We start from the raw sequence: 19,088 nt of genomic DNA, 5'->3' as shown, positions 1-19,088 counted from the left end.
ACAGCATATTAGCTACAGGCAGTATGTTGGACCCTCTTCTCCCATATCCCTCAAATATGTGGTACTAACGCTGTGAAAGGCATGCCATCCTAGATCCGAGGGCAAGGAGCCAGCAACTCAAAAGACAGAGGAAAAAATATGTACGTACCCAGGGAGGCAGAAAACATGACAAGGAAAAGGGAACAGCAATGACTTGCACCAAATTAAACAGAACCACTTGCCTCAACAGCCGTCTGGTCCGATACCATTTGTGAGTTTTGATCACATCAGCCAGGTCTCCAAGAGAGACAATTTATTTGTACAACATCAACAAATTATTCCAGGCTCCAGTTGTGTAATGCCTGGTAGAAAGCTGTAAGGAAAAGAAAACAGGAATGTATCTGGCCAATTATGCACTGAGGAGCATAGAGAAAGCAAACAAACAAAAAGCCTCTGAACCTGCAAGTGTCAACACAAACCCAAAAGACTGATAAGCTTGTTTTCATAACGTGGGGCTGTAGCGTGGTGAGCACAGGGAATGGGAGTGATTCCTACAGCGCCTGCTTGCAGGAGGTCAGTGCCTAGCATAGTGGTACAGTGCTCACCGCAAGCACGTGTGTGAAGGTAGAGCCACAGGGGTTCTGGCACTTGGATTTGTTTTCTCTTTTTTTTTTATCCACAGTGAAGCTCATGATGGCAGCCCATGGGAAGAGCCAATTACATGTCTGCCGATGGCTGCAGCAAAGCCTGTGAAATGCTGTGTCCCTTCGGCACCTCACCTCAAGGACTCCAGACGCCAGGTCAGAGAGTCTGAGGCTGAGCACACTGAGGAAAACCAGTGTGCACTGTCACAGGAGGAGACCACCACCTTCCGTACCTATCTCAAGGGCTGGAAAAAACCCAACCTGTTTTATTTTCTCTGTTTGTTCACCTGAGCACAGCTCAGCCCACTGCACCATGCAGGAGAAGCATGAGCACATCAGGACTGCTGCAGTGGAGCTGAGCATCAGCTCAAACGGTAACAGGACTGGTTCAAAACGCCAGCTTTGAAGAGACCTGCAATACAAGGTACAGCTCTGGGGGTGAAACGAGAAAGACTTTAGAGAAGCATCTTTTTGCTGCTCCTGATGAAATGAAGTGTTACTGCCCACTGAGACTCTCTCTCTGTTGTGCTCTTCAAATACAATTATTACTCCACCCTCAGCAGACTTTTGTCTTGTCTCTGGCAAGACCAGGGGCTGCTTTGCATGCTGTATCTGATCTTACATTGCCACACAACCCACAGGAATAGATCTTGTCAGACCTCGACAGCCCATATAGGACGGACCAGAACTATAAAAAGCCAGTGCATTCCCCACCTCAGAGCACAGGGGAAGCCTGGAGGCTTTCCTGCAGCAGGAGAGCGTACGCTGCCAACTGTTTTCTACATTGGTTCTTTTCACACTTTCCAGTCACTCACCTCACCCTCTGTAAATACCTGCAGGGTCAAAACACTGTCCTCAGGAGTTGGAGGAGTGACCTGGACAAGTGACACAGCCAATCCAAAGCCCTTTCTTTAGAAGGAGTTGCCCCCAGCACAATCTTTTGCTCATTCAGTCTTCTTTCTCCTTCCAGCAAAATCTGCCAGAACTGACTACTTCCAATTCATTTTTTTCCTTCCTCCTCTTCTTCATTTTATTTTGTGTGTTGTCCCAGCCTCCCCTTTCAGAGGTGACTCCCTGGGGAAATTCATATCCCTTGTACTTTTTACTCTGTGCGCATAATAGAACATTATCTGCATAATTTATCTTTCACTACATGTTGTCTTCCTTCTGGCTAAGTGTTTTTCTAAAATAAATATATATCCTCTTCGTGTACACTGAGAAAAAGAACCAACGCGCCTGTCCTATGTGAGAACTCCGTAACACCCAAAACCTGAACCACCAAGAATACGTTCGCCCGGTGCTTTAGCTCAAGCACAGCTGTGGAGCTGATCTTCCTCTTGCCTCCTCTCTCTGTATTTTTCAGCGTTCCATTCTTTCTGTAGATCTAATGAAACCCCCACGAGGCTGAATCCAGATAAAATTTGGAACTGAAATGCAACCTACAAAACAAGGGAATTCAATGAGATAAGACAAAAAGCCCTTTGCCTTTAATGCCTTTTATCACACCTCTGAATGGCAGGGCGTGAAATAACGGCAGACCTATGGGACTGGGAAGGGTAGGAGCACTGGTCATGGGCTAAGTAGCATGACCATAACATCCAGACCACATGTGGCAGAGATGTTGTTCCCGTACCTGCTTTCCAGAAGCACAGCTGTCAGCTAGTACTCGTTACAGCTCACAGCATGCCGGGGAGCTGACCAAGCATTTGACTATGTCTTGAAGTTAAATGTGCTGGGGCTGTTGTGGTCCAGTCAACACAATCTTCACTCAGCTTCTCTTATGTTCCTTTGAGCATGAGGACAGCATAGTGCTTTTCTGATGTTGCTGGGATTTCCAGGTATTCATAGCTGTGAGCTAGAAAATTTGAGAGAAAAATACAACAAAATAGTTTCTTTTCTATTGCAGCCTGAAGTTTCATAGCAAATCTGAATCACAGCATAGCAGGGTGAAAACATGTCCTGAATACTGGGGGAGCTAAAAATCCTCCCTCTTCATTTTACCATGTGACTACATCTATGCAATTGAAAGGGAATTTCATGTTTCCATGTTTCTTCCCATTTGCCTTCATATTGATTTTGAAAGTGCCCCAGTTTTTCTCCTTAGCACAACACTACTATGGTCCCTGGTTTGTACCATCCTTCCAATTTATCATCAGGTTCAGAGCCCAAGGTTAGAAGGTACTGTGAGGACTGAGTTGTCCATTTGCAATAAAAGGCAAATCCACGAAAAAGGTTTGGAGTTTCCTCTCAGTCCCCTCACACTTCTACTTCCTACAGATATCTTTGGATGAGCCGAATTGTCCTTGGAGATTCTAGATCTCTCCAAGGGCCACTGATGGGCTCAGTTCCTATGTACACACATGTCTGGTACCACTTCAGAAAACTGAGGGTCTCCTGCCTGACTTCTGAAAGTGCTGGGTCTCCAGAAAGCTCAATGTGGATGTCTCAGATACTCCTGGGAATCCATAGTAGCATTAGAAGCGTAGGCACCTGAATCTCTCCCTAGATGAATCTCTCCCTAGATTCAGACCTCTCTTTGTGATAGCTATGGTTGCATTGAGTGAATCTCAGGCCATGAGGCTTTTTTTAGAGGGCCACACCAGCAGGTTTGTGCCGAACCAAGAGACTCTGACTAGATGCAGGGCTGGAAGCCCTCCAGATGCTCTGCTGTCCCATCCATAGTGTCCCCATTTATGTATTTTACAGAGTCCCCTTTCTGATTTCCTTAGATGAATTTAATTTTCTTAGGAGAAGAAGGGCAATGTGAAGTTAGCTTCACTAACTCTGTATTAATCTCCTGGTGCACTGTCACAAGACTAATGGCCTAGTTTAAAAAGCATCACTGTCAGGGGGTCCTTTTTTAATAGGATTCCCACAGTGCAATAAGAGGCAACCCTTGTATCTAAAAAATGACGATATGGGAGGAGAGACTTCAATCTCAACAGATTAAATTTGGATTTTATTGAAGACCTTTAGAGCTAGGAACCTGTCATCTGTTGGAGTCAGCTGCAAAGCCCCAAAAATAGGAAATAAAAAGTCTGTCTCCTCTCTTCTTTGATAGCAATGCAAAGCTTTTCTGTGAATTTTTATGTTTCAGCAGAAAAGGTCAATCCAGACTCAAAAGCTATGGAAAACTGACCTGTTTTCATTACAGGTTCTTTGATAATCTCTGAGCCTTTGAGGCTCCTACCCAGGGAAGTGAACACAGAGAGGCAAACATGAAGCAGAGCTTGCACATGGCCACAGTGTGGGGGAGAAGCAAGTATAGTTTAACCCAAAACACACCAAAACTTTTCAAAGCTTCCCATCTCCCCTCAGCATCAGCTGTTCCTTTACAAACCTTCCTCTGAAGTCAAAGGCCACAGTCAGGGAAAGACTTCTCAGAGGAAAGAAGTTTCATCTCTGTCCTTGTTTTACCATATCCACTGTTCTCCCTTAATAACAAAGTTCCTACCTCATGTGCTCATCAGAGCTAAGACAACAGTGTAAAACATGATCCTCTGCCATCAGGGCTACTGTGAGGACTTAAACGTTGCTTGTTCTTTCTCACCATTTCTGTGGCTGTCTCATTATCACATTTATGCCAGCTTCAGAGGGGGTTCCAGCACAGGTGGCCTTCAGGCAGGTGAAGTCACACTGACCTCTCTTCTTTCATTTTCTCTGCGTTTGGGTGATAGTCTGTTGCCAGCAACAGGAGGAAGCTGTCCCTATGCTGTATCAGCACAGAAATAATTCTCCTAGCCTGGCTTTCCTTCAAAGAACTTGAAAGAATCTCCAAAAGAAAGTTGCAACAGGAAAAGATGAGAGAAGTGGTCAGCGGCCTCCCATTTGCTCAACTGGAAGCACACGTCCAGTATCAGCCATCTCGTTGCCTCTTAGGGGACACAAATATCACAATCCGCTTCCACACACTCTAATTTCAAAGTCAGGATCTGGGAGACTAGGTAATCATAGTGTAACGCTGATTCCTTGGGAACAGCTATCAGCACCCACTCAAATGTCAACACTCAAAGTAAAGACTGATGTAAGTATGGTCTCTTTATCAGTACTAGCTGTCCTAGAGATTTAATGATTTGAAGAAAGAACCCGAGTTGTAATAAAACTTAATAGCATCATCTGAAAGGCATTAGGTAAGTCTTGCCACAGGAAGAAAATAATTTCCCACCAATTTCTGTCTTAGTTTAAATCATCTTCATACGAGTATATGGTGATGATGGGAATATATCATGAGCTATAATTGAAGATAACCGATTTCTCTCCCTCAGCCTGTATCAGTAAAAGCTCAAGTTTCATGAAGTTTGGGGCACTGGACCTCAGAATAAGAAATGGAACAACTGCAGAAATTCCAAAGAAGAGAAATGTGAACTGTCAAAAATCAAAGACTATGATCCGTAAGGGAGCAACAAGGGATCTGTTGGTTCAGACTGAGAAGGAAAGAAAGTGGAGAGAGCATAAGAGCCATCAATTTTATAAAGGCTATTGGAAAGAGAAAGGAAATAATCTGTTTGCCGTGGCCAGGATGGCTAGCACAAGAAATAATGGGCTTGAGTGGCAGCAAGAGATGAGTCAGACATCAGGAAAAGCTTCCCAGCAGTGGGGGGAGTAGGGGGCCAGAATGGATCGCCTGGGGTGTGGTACAGTCTCACTGATGGAGTTTTTTAAAGAACAAACATTCCTCAGAAATTATATATACAGATAGCTGATCCTTGCTGAAGGAGGGGGGGAATGGATAAAGAAGCCTCTCTTAAAACCCTTTCCTCCCCCCTGTTTCTTCTCTCATCCTATAAATCTAGTAAAGAGACCCCAGCGCACACAAAATCCCAAGGATGTGGCCAAAGGCATCTATAACAAAGCCTCCTGCGGTGAAATTGCGGAGTCCATATAAACTCCTGCACAAGCCAGAGGGCTGCCTAGACCAACCTGCAGCATGTTGTACCCAGATGGCAGGTGAACCCCTGCCATGTTGTTTTACACTGCATTTAAACAACGGCCCAGCTTCCAGTAACCCAGTTAGTTTCACTGATACCTCCAGAACTACCTGCGTGGTGAAGATTAGGTGTGTCCTGGCTAAACCAGAATCTAACTACAGCGCCCTGTCCCAGACCACTGAAATACGCTCCTCTGCCAACACAAAACTTGACAGTACAGAAGTTTCTATATCCTGGAGTAGCTTCATAACCCAACGCACAAGGGAACAGTCCTGCCATTATCAGATAAGGGCCCTAAATGAGAAAGTCAACGTTCTCAAGGTCCAGTGCCTGTGCCCCTTTGATTACTGCAGTATAAATATATTATTGTTTGTCAGACCGATCTTCCTCAGTCTGTTTCTTCATATCAGTGGTAGAGATAGGAGCTCTCTGGGGTCCTCTGAATGTAATTACTTTCGGCATGGGGGAAGAGATTTCCTTTCATTCAAGGGTGCTGTCGTCTGCAGCCTTAATTTAGCCACTTTTATCTATATTATGAGGAACGTGGATTCTACTATGAGTTGTGCCAAGCACATCTTGAGAGTGAACTTCTTGCAACTTATGCTTCCCCCTACAAAGGGGAAATGAGGTTTGCTTTGCCTGCTTGCCAGAAGGCAGGAGGTCCCTATGGAGTACACCCCGAGGTTTCTTGCACCAGTCACTGTGTGTCACCCTTGCTTTGCCCACTTACACTGCATGAGCATTTTTCTACTTTGCAATGGTGCTTAGGACCCCAAAACCAATTGGTGGTCGTATCAGTGTTCCAGAAACATCTGATTATATTCCTTTGCAAGGGAAATGTTTTCCCCATGCCTGCTAGGGGAATTCTCCTGTGTCTTGAAGTGCAAAGTGCCATTGTTTTTCTACAAGTGTTTCCTTGGAACTTGTCCTGTAAGAAGCCAGGACCTGCCACACACCCTGAAGTACTCATGAGACCTCTGCTGTGGAAACAGGACAGCTGGTTTCACCGTTCAGTACATGAAAGGGAATATTGCACAAGGAAGTACCAGGAAGCCAGTGGCTCTAAATATTTACAGAGTTGTGTGCTTACCCCCCCAGATAGATTCCACAGGACTGTATTTAAGGTCATAGACTTGCCACACTAATATTGGAATGAATTCTCCTTTTTACTTCATTGAAAGCCTCAGGCAAGAGAGATCAAGTTTAACCTTAGCATCATTCTGTTTCAAACAGTGTATAGTAATGCTGAATGAGCTGGAAGGAGAGGTATATATTTTATTTATTTATTTGTGTGGTATTATCAAATTTGAGGTCCAAAGACTGAAATCCTACTCTTCGCAGTACTGTGTGCACATTGGTTAATATAGATTTTCCTCTGGGAGAAAAAACACGTTGAGATATGCTATGTGGTGAAAGTAAATATTACCACGTGCAAAGCAGCAAGGAGGGGAATGAGAGAAAGAAAAGAAGAGAGAAATGAAATTATATATCCAAGGACACTCAGGAAACCCATGTCACAGCAGGGAACTGGATTCACATTTGTTCTGTTCCAGCTAAACCTTTTCTACAAGCAGCCTCCCTCAATCTGTGGTCAAAACCCCAAAGAGGGAAAAGAGAAACAAGAAGAAGAAATACTGCAGGAACTTTAACCCCACTATTGAGTACTTTTCATGGTGTGCAGGTAGTTATGCTTAGTCTTCAATAATGTATGACAGAAAGTAATGCAATTTAAATCAGGAGAGGCAGACAGCAGGGTAGGGGAGGTAGAGGTGAGTGCTGAAGCGCACAAGCTGAAGGAGATAATATTGTAAGAAAAAAAGCTGTGAGCAATAATAACAGCTTTTCTTAACAGAACTTAACTAGGTTAGAGTGACCTCTGAGAGGTGCCAGAATTTTAACAGCCAAATTCTAATGCGAAGGATTATGGATATTTCTGTATAAATTGCCCTTGTTTTACATAGACCATTTTGCTGAGCACAATGTTAATTTTGCAGCTCCGTTGGAGCAGCAGCTTATAAGAAGATAAACAGAAAATGATGCCTTTAGCGGCTGACGGATACCTTGGCTAAGAGGGATGATGAAACTATTTACATGAAGATATTAAAGGCTCGAAGGGTGCACCAGTTCTTTTAGCAGCACTGCTCTGAATGGGGTGGGGGAAGGTGGCAATAGATGGGAAAGGACGTATTGTCTTTTCTCTGATTTGTAGCTAAGAGAAGACTTTTCTTTTTCAGCTGCATGTTCTTCTCCGAATTTCCTTTCTTGTGTAATTCTGCAGCACTGACTATTGACTGAATTCTTCGCATTTGAGGTGAAATCTGGGGTGTGATCTATGATGCTGACAGAGCAAGGAAGGGGAAACTGAAGAGAGCTAAGGCTTAACATGTTCTGGGAACATAAGCCCAATTGCACTGTGGTGGCTGAAACAGGGTGAACTCATAACTCCCCACGTTTCCAACCCCTGAATCTGTGGGCTTCTTTACCCTTGTGTTTCATCCAGCCTCAGCAAAGATGATGAGGGTAGAGAAAAGGGTAAAAGGAAAGGGACATCAGGATCATGAGGTTCAAGCCTGATCCCAAGCCTGTGTCAGGACATGCACTGTCACGGGACCTAGGCCAGTCCTGAGCTGAGCGATGTACCCACTTAAGGCACAGCAGGCAGGATAGGAAGAGAAAATTGGAGTCAGAAAGCAGCGACTTCCCAAAGCACTACCCTCAAAAACTCTGCAGCCGTATCTCAACAAACTTAGGATTCAGGCTGCATCAGCCAAGGCACAGGGATAAGTGAGCAAGCAGGGCAGCTGCTTAGGACCAACCACTGGGATGTGAAGGCGGAGGAAGGAAGAGGTAATCCTTCGTGCCTGGCACAGCGCATGTCCTCCTGCCTCCCCAGCCCAAGTAGGTATAACTCCAAGGTGACCCAGCCACTAACTTTCTCCTTGACTGGTCAACTCCACTTGCCCTAAGTCCAGGTTTTAATGACCTAAAAACGTGTATATCTAAGAATTAATCATAAAACATTTTTTTATTTTCAGCCATCTATTTTCCTCTCTTTATACTTGCCTACCATTAGCTCTTCTTAAATGTGAGACAAGTGACTGGCATTCATTCCAATCAAAAGTTTTGGGTTTTTTCCAAAGGGATAGTACTGTGGTGGCCACACTTGAATAGCACCAACAGATCTACCTGCCTACAAGGATAGAGCTGAATTCAGTGGATAGCAGCAAGGTAATATTAGCTCAGGTACAACCCCTCAGAACTCCACCTGGCCACGGTCATAAATTGCTGCCTCCATCACAACTTTGCCAATACCATTTCCATGCTGGCTGCACAGCAGCTTTATTGTAGTATAACGCGCATTTCACAGGAGTGCAGCAGGAATGACAGAATGGGGTTAGGACGCTAGAAAAGCCACATTATTTTTTCATCCTAGGAGTTGCAAAAGGAGGTAGAAAAGAGAAGGGCAAAGACACGAAAGGCTCAGCTCTAGGCTGCTGCTGCAACAGAGTGAAGAGAAGGAAAGACAGAAAAGGGCTGTGCTCACTCATCCACTCTAAATGTAGGAAAGTTTTTCGGAGACATTTCCCACTAGTCTTTCACTTATTATGCATCAAGGGCAGAGCTGTCTCCATTTTATTGCGCTCTGTCATTCAGAGCTGGGCTAATCATTGCTGCTGCGAATGGAGACAGCCAGCTGGGAATCTGCCTTTTCAAGTGTCCCTCATGTTTCTTATACACATGCCACTGCCCTGACTCAAGCTGTGTCTGGTGACTTTAGCAAAACTGTCTTTGCATACAAAGATCTAAAGGATACAGTGAAAAAAAGACAGGTATAGATGACAAAGGAATGAAAGAACAATTCTGCAATGTCCTGAGCTTGAGTTAAGGTATCTAGAAGTAACCTTGGCTTTGATATCCTCAGCACAACTTCAGTAACAGTGTGTAAGGAGCTCTGGGTAGAGATTGCCAGGCCAAGGAGACCACCCAGTGCCACACAGCCCTACGAGGACACAGCGGGTTGGGTTGGGTTGGAAGCAGCAAAGCCACCTTCACTTCCCCCAAGCCCAGTTCAGCAAGGTCTGCTCTCACCACTACAGCTGTTGAGACAGATCTGGGGGTAAATTTTAAATGTGGAATTTTTCAGACTGCTAGGAAGGAAGATGGGTTAGATGTCAAGTCCTGGAAAATGTTGAGCAGCCATCTGATATATTTTATCTACCCAAGCGGCAATGTCAGAGAAGAGTCTGAGGCCATCATCCTCCCATCCTTGACTTTTCCAGGCAAGGAATAAAGCCTGTTGTAAAAAATAATGCGTATTTACATTTCCAAAGAAATAAAGATAAAAATACAGACGAACTTCTTCAAGGGGAAGAGCACACCTTAGGGTTTAATTCATAGAAAGACTTTATAATTGCACAGAGGTTGATATTTGTGCTAGTCACTTGAGGGAGACAAAGAGCCACACTGAGTTTGCCTGGATTTTGTATGGTCAGCCTTCAAGGCAGAGAACCATAAAACCCTTATGGTCAGTGCAAGGTCTGGAGATATCTGTTAGCTTCTGGGTGCAAAAGAATGAATAATGAGATGGGAAAATCTACAGGGAAATAGGGAATTAATCAGAACTTGAAAGATCTCACAAGGCATTTCAGGAAGACTACCAAATGTGAGATAGCTGGTCAGCACAGCTTCAGACAATGTAGACAACAGCAAGGTTTGGGATAATTTATCTGAAAGGATCTAAACTCACTGTAATATCTCACGAGGGAAAGAAGGCCTGAGAACACAAAGGTCATTTCAATCAGCTCAGCATGATCAAACACTCTGATGCATCTGCTCAAAACATCTGTGGTGTTTAAACGCTGCTCCAGAGTCAAAATATTGAGAAACAGAAAATACCAATGTGCTGTGCAGTAAAGAAACCACAAGTAATTTCCTTGGTGAGTGCTGTGATCAGATCTGTGTCATAAACCCAAGAGGAAATGGTAAAAAATTAACATAATTTCAAAAAAAAGATTGTAAGAATAATAAAGATTTTTCTCCATGGAGAAAAGCTAGAAATATTATGGCTATTGAATAGAAATCAGAAAGATGAATGAGATGGTACAGCACAGGCGTGGTGACGAACATGAAATATCATATTTGGCACTTCAGCTTTTTCACTGACATTTGAGAAAGCAGTTTGGGACAATCTGCACAATTAAAACAGAAATTACTCAGAAGACCTATAAAGAACAGACTTTTAAGTTTTTAAGCAAAAATAACCACTGGAACTCTGCGCTGTGTGATACAACCGAAGCATCCAGCTATCGCTTTCTGTAACCTAAAAAAGATATTTAATATAAGCAGCACACGTGATTCCTAACACAAGAGATGCCAGAACAATTTTATTTTATTGGATGATATTGCCTTTTTTTTTTTTTTTTTTTTTTTGCAAGTTTCCTTCCTCTCTTTGTAAAGATGAAGTTTGGTTTGGTAACTCACAGCCACACAAAAGATCTTGGTGGAAGGTTTCATGTGAAAGAGCTGAACCACCTCTCAGCTCCGTTTCCCTCTGGAAATACCACCTCTCACCCTCAGGACTACAGAGGGAGCCTTTCTCTTGCCATTGATTAGCTTCACCATCTAAATTAGTTAGCTAACACCCAGTGCTGTGAATGCTCCCAGAAAGAAGTGAACACATTAGATGAACTTCATTCAGCCATTAAATCGGGAGGTATCTACCTCTTTCTTAGGGGTCACAAATGAGATCAATTTACCACAAACCTCTAGGGATTCTGCAGTACCAAGGTAGAGGTAGGTAAATGTTTCAGCTCTCCAGAAGTTGCTGGTCTGTTTATCACTGCAGTTTCAATGCACTTACGTGAACCAAAAATAGTTTAGCAGTTCAATGGAGCAAGACAGTCACTGTATCCATGCTGGACTGGACATGTGTGTGTTAGCTGTGTCACTGACCATAATGATGTCCTTAGGTATGAGTGCAGTATTCGTATGTTCTTCCAGCTGACATTTTATTGTAATTCTACATTAATAAAAGTACAACTGAAACATCAGTGCAGAATCCAGCTCAGCCTAATCCACTGAAGCTGAAGAAATACTGTGAAAGTCCTTCTGATACTGTGGGTTGGAGCTGGGTCAAACAGACCTGTACATCAAAGGGTTAGCACCCAATTGCACCGTCCTCTGTTACTGCAGGCAGGCAGTCCTTGAAATGATGACAAATTGGCTTGGAAATGCTGTGATGCACCTGGATGATTTTAGAAAAGTAAAAGCCTGGGGGATTCCCCTTTTCAACTGAAATGGGAAATACATTTTTATAAAAAACAGTCACGCTACTTTTCTTTTTTCATCACAGAGGTGTCTTTGGTGACAACGAAAGCGAAACACGCACAGTCCCGGGGACAGGCAGTGTCCCATAGCCAGACAATAATCAAACTGGTCTCCTGAGAGTTTAGCCAGTGGCTTCAGTGCAACGCCATAGCCAGTTTTCATCCTTTCCTTACCTCAGTCAATCCCCTCATTACCTGCGAATAGACTTGAGCTTGGTTACATTATTTTGCAAGCTCTTGGACAATCAAATAAGCAGAGATACACCATAGCCTTAAGAGTTTTCCCTGTGGCTGGTTGGGATTAGCAACTAGAGAGGAAAGAGCAAGTAAATACTAAACCAGATGATAAATTCCATATCTCACTCCTAGACATGCTAAGGAAGCATCCATTTCTTAGCTGCCACAGATCACCTTGTCCCTCAAGCAAACATACCATTTTATTTCCTAACAGAGGCATTAGTTACTTAAGGCAAATACGGGGATCAATACCAGCAAGCCTGGGAGTTCTAATACAACACTGACTGTATAACCAGGTTGTTAGCCTAGTACTCTCTCTAAATCAAGGAACAGCTCCTAGGCTTAAAATTCAAATATCCTCCTGCCCAGGTGAGTCACAACCAGAGAGGCAGCACTGGATATTTCACAGTTACTTCAAACTTTATGAAGAGTGAACAACATCCATTAACGTTTGATTTCATTGGCTCTTCTTTAGCCATATAAGACCAAAACACACTCCAATACAGAGCTGGTTTCCTCTCAGAAGCTGGTCCTCTCCCTCTCTCCACAGTACTGGATTGAGAAAAACTGCCCACAAAGTAGTATGAAGTCCCGGGCTTGCCCCCACCCACATTATTGACTTGTTTCCAACCTCTACTGCAGAAGTGCAAAACCTTCTCCTTTAGGAGAGTTACACTGGAGAAGGAGAGACTTCCCCTCTTCTTCGGAAGAGACTTCTGAACATCTAACAGGATTTATAAAGATCCACGGATACACTTACCAGGAGATGGCTTGAGGAAGGCAATAGAGACTCAGACCCCAATGAAGTCTCAACTTAGAGTTCTTTGTTCTTAGCGACAGACTCTTCACATTCATGTTTTCTGTTTTATTCATGCTGGAGACAACTTTGGAGACCACCACTCACTCATCTTTCCCCATCCCTTAGTGATAATTCACTGGGGGCCTTGACTAATGTTTTTAAAAAAAATTGCAGAATGGGAGCAGCACAAAGTCAGCTGTGACATGTGGTCCTTGGGGAGAGTTAGTCAGGAGCTGCCTGGAGAGGCTCTTTCAAGTTTGCCGAGTCTCTGAGCATAACAAGATACAGAAGAGAAGGACAGCAGTGCAAGGCCACAGGGCTCCCTACAATCTGCTGAGCCTGGGAGAAGGAAGGGCATGTTCCTTCGCTGCCTTATGGACGCCTTTCCTCTAGCGCTGGTAAAGCACTTCTGGAGCCCTACAGGGAGGTAGTGTTTTCCCTCACTGTTTCACCTCCAGCCTCTGCCCCAGAGTGTGAGCACACATGAAATACAATTTGTCAAGAACAAGCTTCTTGGGTTGATCATGCTTCTAAGATCTCACCTTTCTTTTCTTACTTAGATAAAATGCTTCCACACAGATGCCTTCACTTAACTGATGGAGCTGAACCTCTCCTCTGCTCCTGTGGCATCAGGTGAGTAATGAACTGCACTCCCTCGCCAGGCAAAGTAACCACCTCAGGAAACTCTAATCAGACACAGGAAAGCTCAAGAGGATAAAAACAGGTGTGAAAAAATATATGCAATGTGCACAATTTCGGCCACTCCTGAGGCAGGGATTGCTGCACAGACCCCTCCCCACCTGCCTGCAGGTTCCCCATCTCCCATTTGCCAGAGACAAGAAGAGGAACTTGTGTTCAGCTGTTCCCTCTATGCAGAGATTAATTCATTGACAAGGCTCCTAGGAATGTGCCAGCTCGTTAATTACCGTAAGAAATGTGTCAGCAAGAAGTAGGCAAGGTGACTGCTGAAAATGGTCAGAGCAAATCATCTATTAGTGCTTGCTACCCTGGCCATTACATGCCAAAAACCCAACCAGTAACACCTGGCAGACATTTCTTGACTATGAAATGCCACAAACTGCACAGTTTACTAATATAAAGCACTCATGTAAATCAGTGTTAAGGGAGAAGATTAAAAGGAAATTGGCCCCACAAGCTAGTAGGTCCTGTTGTTCCAAAGATGAAATTATTAGGTTACTTCCTACGGGCACAACGGAGTCCTGGGAGTATGATGGGTCTCCTAGCAGCAGGAGGTGGCATGGAAAAATCCCAGCTGCTTTGACATGCCACCTCATCTGTGTTTCTATCTGGCTGGTGGGAGAGAATTCATCTTCAGTAGAAGCTGCTTCTGTTATTAACAGGCAGGGTTGTTGGAAGGATGTCCCATAGCAAACCCACTGGGACATAAGGCAGAGAGAGACCGGGCTCAGCAGGCTGAGATCCTAAATGCAACGTCTGCTTACACCAGCAAGTACTTGACTCACAACCCTGTGCTGTCTACGCAGGCAGAGAGATGGCCACAGCCCATTTCAGATCTCACAGCTGGTAGCTCTGCCTGGTGCCTCCCTCAGAGAGGGAACGTGACCACCGGGAAGCCTCTGATTTGCTATTAAAATTCATCATTCTTCTTGAAATGCCAACACTGGGATAATGCGCCTGGGATTAGACCTAGGAAATCCATCAAGGCCAATACTTAGTCACACTCAAGTGCTTTTATGCCACAGTTGCTATGAGGAGCGGCTTCAAAAACAGCCCCTTAAGAAGATCGGGAGGGCAGGGGGCCTCCCGACTGCTGTGCAATTGAAGGCAGGGCTCTTCCCAGACAGAGCCCATGCATTTTCAGTAAAGGGGCATTTGAATGTCAGGCAGTGGGAAGCAAAGTCTTGTCAATGCATCAAAGGTTTTGCTTCTGTTGGCTCAGGGGGAATTAAAGGAATGGAGAGAAGAGGCTGGAGAAACTTAAGGTTGTTTCAACTCGCACAGAGCTCAGAAGAGCTCTGGGGTATCTGTAAGAACAAAAAGGAAGATCCGTGTTACAACTTCTCTCTTTTCATGCCTGTCACAGGGCTGGTGAATTCATACCTCAAGAGGAAAGTGCTAAGCTATGAGCTATGGAGTATCTTGCCACATTACCGACCATCTACCCATAACTCTTTCCAATCATCACACTGGATCATAGGGGGTGGCCTTGCCTTTGTCCCATAAGCAGCCCACATCCTTCCAGGCTTTTCATTTGATAGATTTTAATTTTATTCTCCCCCCTCACCCAGTCTTGTCCAGTCTTTCTGCAGGCTGTAGGGCTAGGAAATGTTATTTTTATCATCTGATATAAAAGGGATATGACAAGCCTGTGCTGTAAAATGCCGAGTATCAAACCATAAGGAATTCCACAAATAACTGTTCAGATGTCCAGAGCGGGGAGGCAGGATATGGATGGCTCCCAAGCGCACATCTAAGTCCACCAGCACTACAGAGAAAATGTGGCTCTGTCCAAGCTTGCAAGGTTTCCCGAGGTCCTTGCACAGGCTGAGAGCAAGACCTGCCAGAGGGCAGATAGGCAATGCCACCACCTGAAACCTTTGTCAGAGGTCTTGCAGAGAACCACTGGCTCTGGGTGACAGCATTAGTTGTGTCACACACCTGGAGCGATTGCCTTGAAGAGGAGAGATTGCCTTGAAGAGATCAGCATTTGCTGGTGGAAAGCACAAAATGGGTGACCTGGCTTCCCCTAAGGGATGTCTAGTGAGGTGTGGGAAGAAATTAGTAAAGAAAATCTGTGAGAGAATCCCCTGGCAGTGATGAGGCAGGAACGGGCTGATGCTGAGCAGCTGGAGGAGGTTTGGTACAGACCAGGGAGAAAGCGGAGAAGCCCGATGTGCTGGAGGAAAGAGGAGGAGCTGCTCTCCAGAGAAGAGGGGAGACGGTGGGATGGGAGACTGAAGAGACATTGGAGGAGGGGGAAGGTGGAAAGGAACCCAGAAATGGAGGCTAGCAATTCAGTCAAAATGGGTTAGACGGGGACAAAGGCAGCTGGGAAGGACTTAAATAACATGAGATTAAGAAATGCATGGGAGAGCTGATCAGTGTTAAGGGATATGAGAAAGCACAGTCATCTGGTTCCTGCTGATGGCTTTCAGAGGAGCAGAGTCTGAATAGTTTGAGGAGAAGGATAGCCACAAAGCAGAACAGAGGCATATAAAAACACCAGAAAAAAACAGGGGGGGTGTTAGACCTCCTGAATACCCACTGGGATCATCTGACAGCAAGCTTAGAAACAGCACGGTTTGAAAAGCACATGAACTCAGCGATGCTGTGAGACCCAGCTGCACGCAGGGCTGCAGGCACTGGACACATTTGTGGGTGGTACTAAATGGGGTACAAACACTGCACAGGAGTTTCTTACATTTCAGTCTCTGTTTAGCAACATGGTCCTGGGCCAGCTGGACTTAGCTGTGAGCCAGCACAGCAGACAGAGAGCACTAAATAAGAGAGACAGCTCCATCGCTGGGGACATGCCACCACCCTGAGGGGGGGCTCTGAGTGGCCCTGGTACACGACTCACTCCCCCGGGGCAGCCGAGCACTGTGACTCCTTGCATGGGCCAGACATTGCCATGACCCTGGTGGGCTAACCATCACGTGGCCACTACATCGCTTGTCATATACTGAGAAAAAGGTAATTGAGAGGTCCGAGTTGTGCAGTGAGCAGATGACAGAGAAATAGAAAGTGTTGGCTCAATTCCTTGATCTCTTCTGGGCTGGGAATCAACTCATATGCCAGTTTGGTCAGGCAAGAGCAACCACGTTGCTGCACCCTGGCTCCTTCCAGCCTACATGTCTGTTTGCTTTTCCCTGCCATTCTTTAGCATTTGCTAACAGGTTCTTGCACTGCAGGTCCTGTGAAATGGGCCGGAGCAGATCCTCACTTTGAGAGACCAGGTCCAGGACCATGGCCTTCACACAGCATGAGTGTGGCTGCCAGATACACCCCTTCATCAGGGATCTAGGCTGCTTCTGGCCACGTCACCACACAGAGGAGAGGGGAAAATGCCTCTGAACGGGGTAGCAGGTAGTCTGACTGTAGGCTTGTTTACGAATGCGTGCATTAGCTCAGAAACCAGTGCAACCACAGAAACCATCACCCAAAGCAGGAGCACAGATGGTGCTGAAGTCCTCCTAAGATGCTGAAGAAACAGACGTTTAACTACAGACTAAGAATAACTTCAGGTCTTTGAAGTGCTACGAACACCATGGGTTATCCCGATCGAGTTACTTTCCCTGCTAACTGTCCAGCCAGGTGTGTAAATAGTTAAATCACTTTATAAAAGAGTTCACAATTTTAGCGCTGCCAAGGAAACCTACGGAAGAAAACAGCCAACACAAGCAGAAGCCAAATCTGCAGACCAATTAATAACTCTCCTTCTTATCATTGCTACCTCCATTTTCTACAGGCCCTGCAGAAACAGGCACTTCTGAAGGGGCCAGGCAGCCCCCCAGCCCAGCGGGCTGCCTCTGCTGCTGCTTCAAACGCAGATCACATCCCGTAGGTCACATCCCGCAGGTCACGTCCCGGGAGCAGCCTCCTTCCTCCCAGGCCCCTGAGCCCACAGTGTCCCACTGCTCACACACAGGCACAGAGGCTTATTTTTCCCCTTATTCCTGACAAACAAAAAGAGAAAAGCTGGGAGAAAAAAGAGAAGAAAAAAGAAGAAAAGATGAACAAGAAGAACTACTCTGAGCAATGGGGGTTAATCTGACTCAAAGCCTAAATCCATGTTAGTAGTTAATCCAGTTAGTAAGGCTTTCATTGGGAGCTTTGAGAAATCCTTTAACCTCTCACTGTAAACCAGGAGCAGCTTAACAGCTCAATGTTCATGAGAAAAGCCTGTCGATAATGCTGCTAAGCAGGTATTTAGCAGGATTTAAGAAACAAGCATGTGACAACTCTTCTTTAATGAAGCAATTGGGCTTCTCTCCAGGAACCAAGTGGTCACTATTTCTTGTAGTCTTGCCTGTGATCTGCTGTTCAAGTTTGCAAAGAAGATGGTCTCTGTCAGCTTGGAAAGTATTCTTTCCTGGGGAAAGTGCAGTAAAAGACAGATATTGCTAGTGGTTTTTATAAATCTTATGGATTCTTTGTGCTAAAAGATCTTCTATGATGCAGATTGCAGTAGTCAAAAAATTAAATTAACTTCCCTGCAATTCTTTTTTCATTTCAGAGGTGTCTATAGTGTTTGAAGAAAAACAAGCTGACACACAACTTTAACGTTTAAGGCTTTTTACTCCAGCCTGAGCCTAGCAGGATCGACAGCAAACCAAGTCTTTTTACCATCTCTCTGCAAAGTCTTTACATATTCATTCCACCTGCAGAGACTGGTTAAACGTGAGTTAGCTCCAGTTCAGAAATAATGCCATCACACGTAGCCTGATGCTGTGTCCTGGTTCCTGGCAAAGGCAGAGTACAAGCATGTCTGGTAACACTGACATACCGCAAAGGAGACTTCATCCCTGCCCTGGACAAAGGGGACCTGGGGGGTCAGAGGCAGGCGATTGTCCAGACTCACCCACACTTGGCTTCTCTGGGTACCCAGTTGGCAGAGGGTTCATGAGGATGCACAGCTGTCCTCTGGATTGTACCTACTTAGCTCTCTGACAGTGGTCACAGAAATACCATCACAGAAGCTTTCAGGCACAATTCCCTTCTTTTATCTGTGTGGGTTGCTACCAATTCTCTCAAAGATATGTGAACCAAGGTGGCAGTACCTACTTTTTAGTGTGGGAAGCTCTTTTTGAGTTGCAAAATCCTCTGGAACCAGACCTGCTGGGCAACAGGGCAGAGATACATTCACTGCTGCCGTGACGAGGACCTCAATCAGTCTGGAAGCTCCAATAGATACTAGGATTTTCTTCTGTGATATCCCATCCACCCCGTTATTTCTGGAGAATAGGGCGATTCTGAGCTACAAGGAAGCAAAGCAAAGAGAAAAGAGAGGGGATGTGTGTGACAGAGGTGTGCGACACACAGTGAATGAGGCGCAAAACCATGGTTTTTCTCAGGCTTCCCTTCTGTTTTACACCAGAAGATTCAGCCAGGGGTAGCATTTCAGCAAGACCTCTCTGCCTCTTGGATTCCAGACACAGACTCTCCTATTTCCATTCACTTTCACAGATAAAAG

The 19,088-nt window shown here is 45.0% G+C and overlaps 1 long non-coding RNA gene across 3 annotated transcripts in view; it reads right to left on the bottom strand.

Annotated features, from left to right (window-relative positions):
- Positions 1-222: 222 nt before the first annotated feature.
- LOC119153022 overlaps positions 223-19,088 on the bottom strand; it is a 186,968-nt gene continuing 168,102 nt past the window's right edge. For all 3 annotated transcript variants that reach the window (XR_005106015.1, XR_005106017.1, XR_005106016.1), the window contains exons 4-5: positions 2,257-2,478; positions 223-2,062 (exon numbers count right to left, since the gene is read on the bottom strand). This is a non-coding gene — a long non-coding RNA (uncharacterized LOC119153022). The remainder of the gene's footprint in view (positions 2,063-2,256; positions 2,479-19,088) is intronic.

This window comes from Falco rusticolus, chromosome 8, assembly GCF_015220075.1.
Source record: "Falco rusticolus isolate bFalRus1 chromosome 8, bFalRus1.pri, whole genome shotgun sequence".
In the NCBI taxonomy this organism is placed as follows: domain Eukaryota; kingdom Metazoa; phylum Chordata; class Aves; order Falconiformes; family Falconidae; genus Falco; species Falco rusticolus.
Note: the sequence above shows the minus strand (reverse complement) of the source record. Positions and strands in the feature narration are given on the sequence as shown.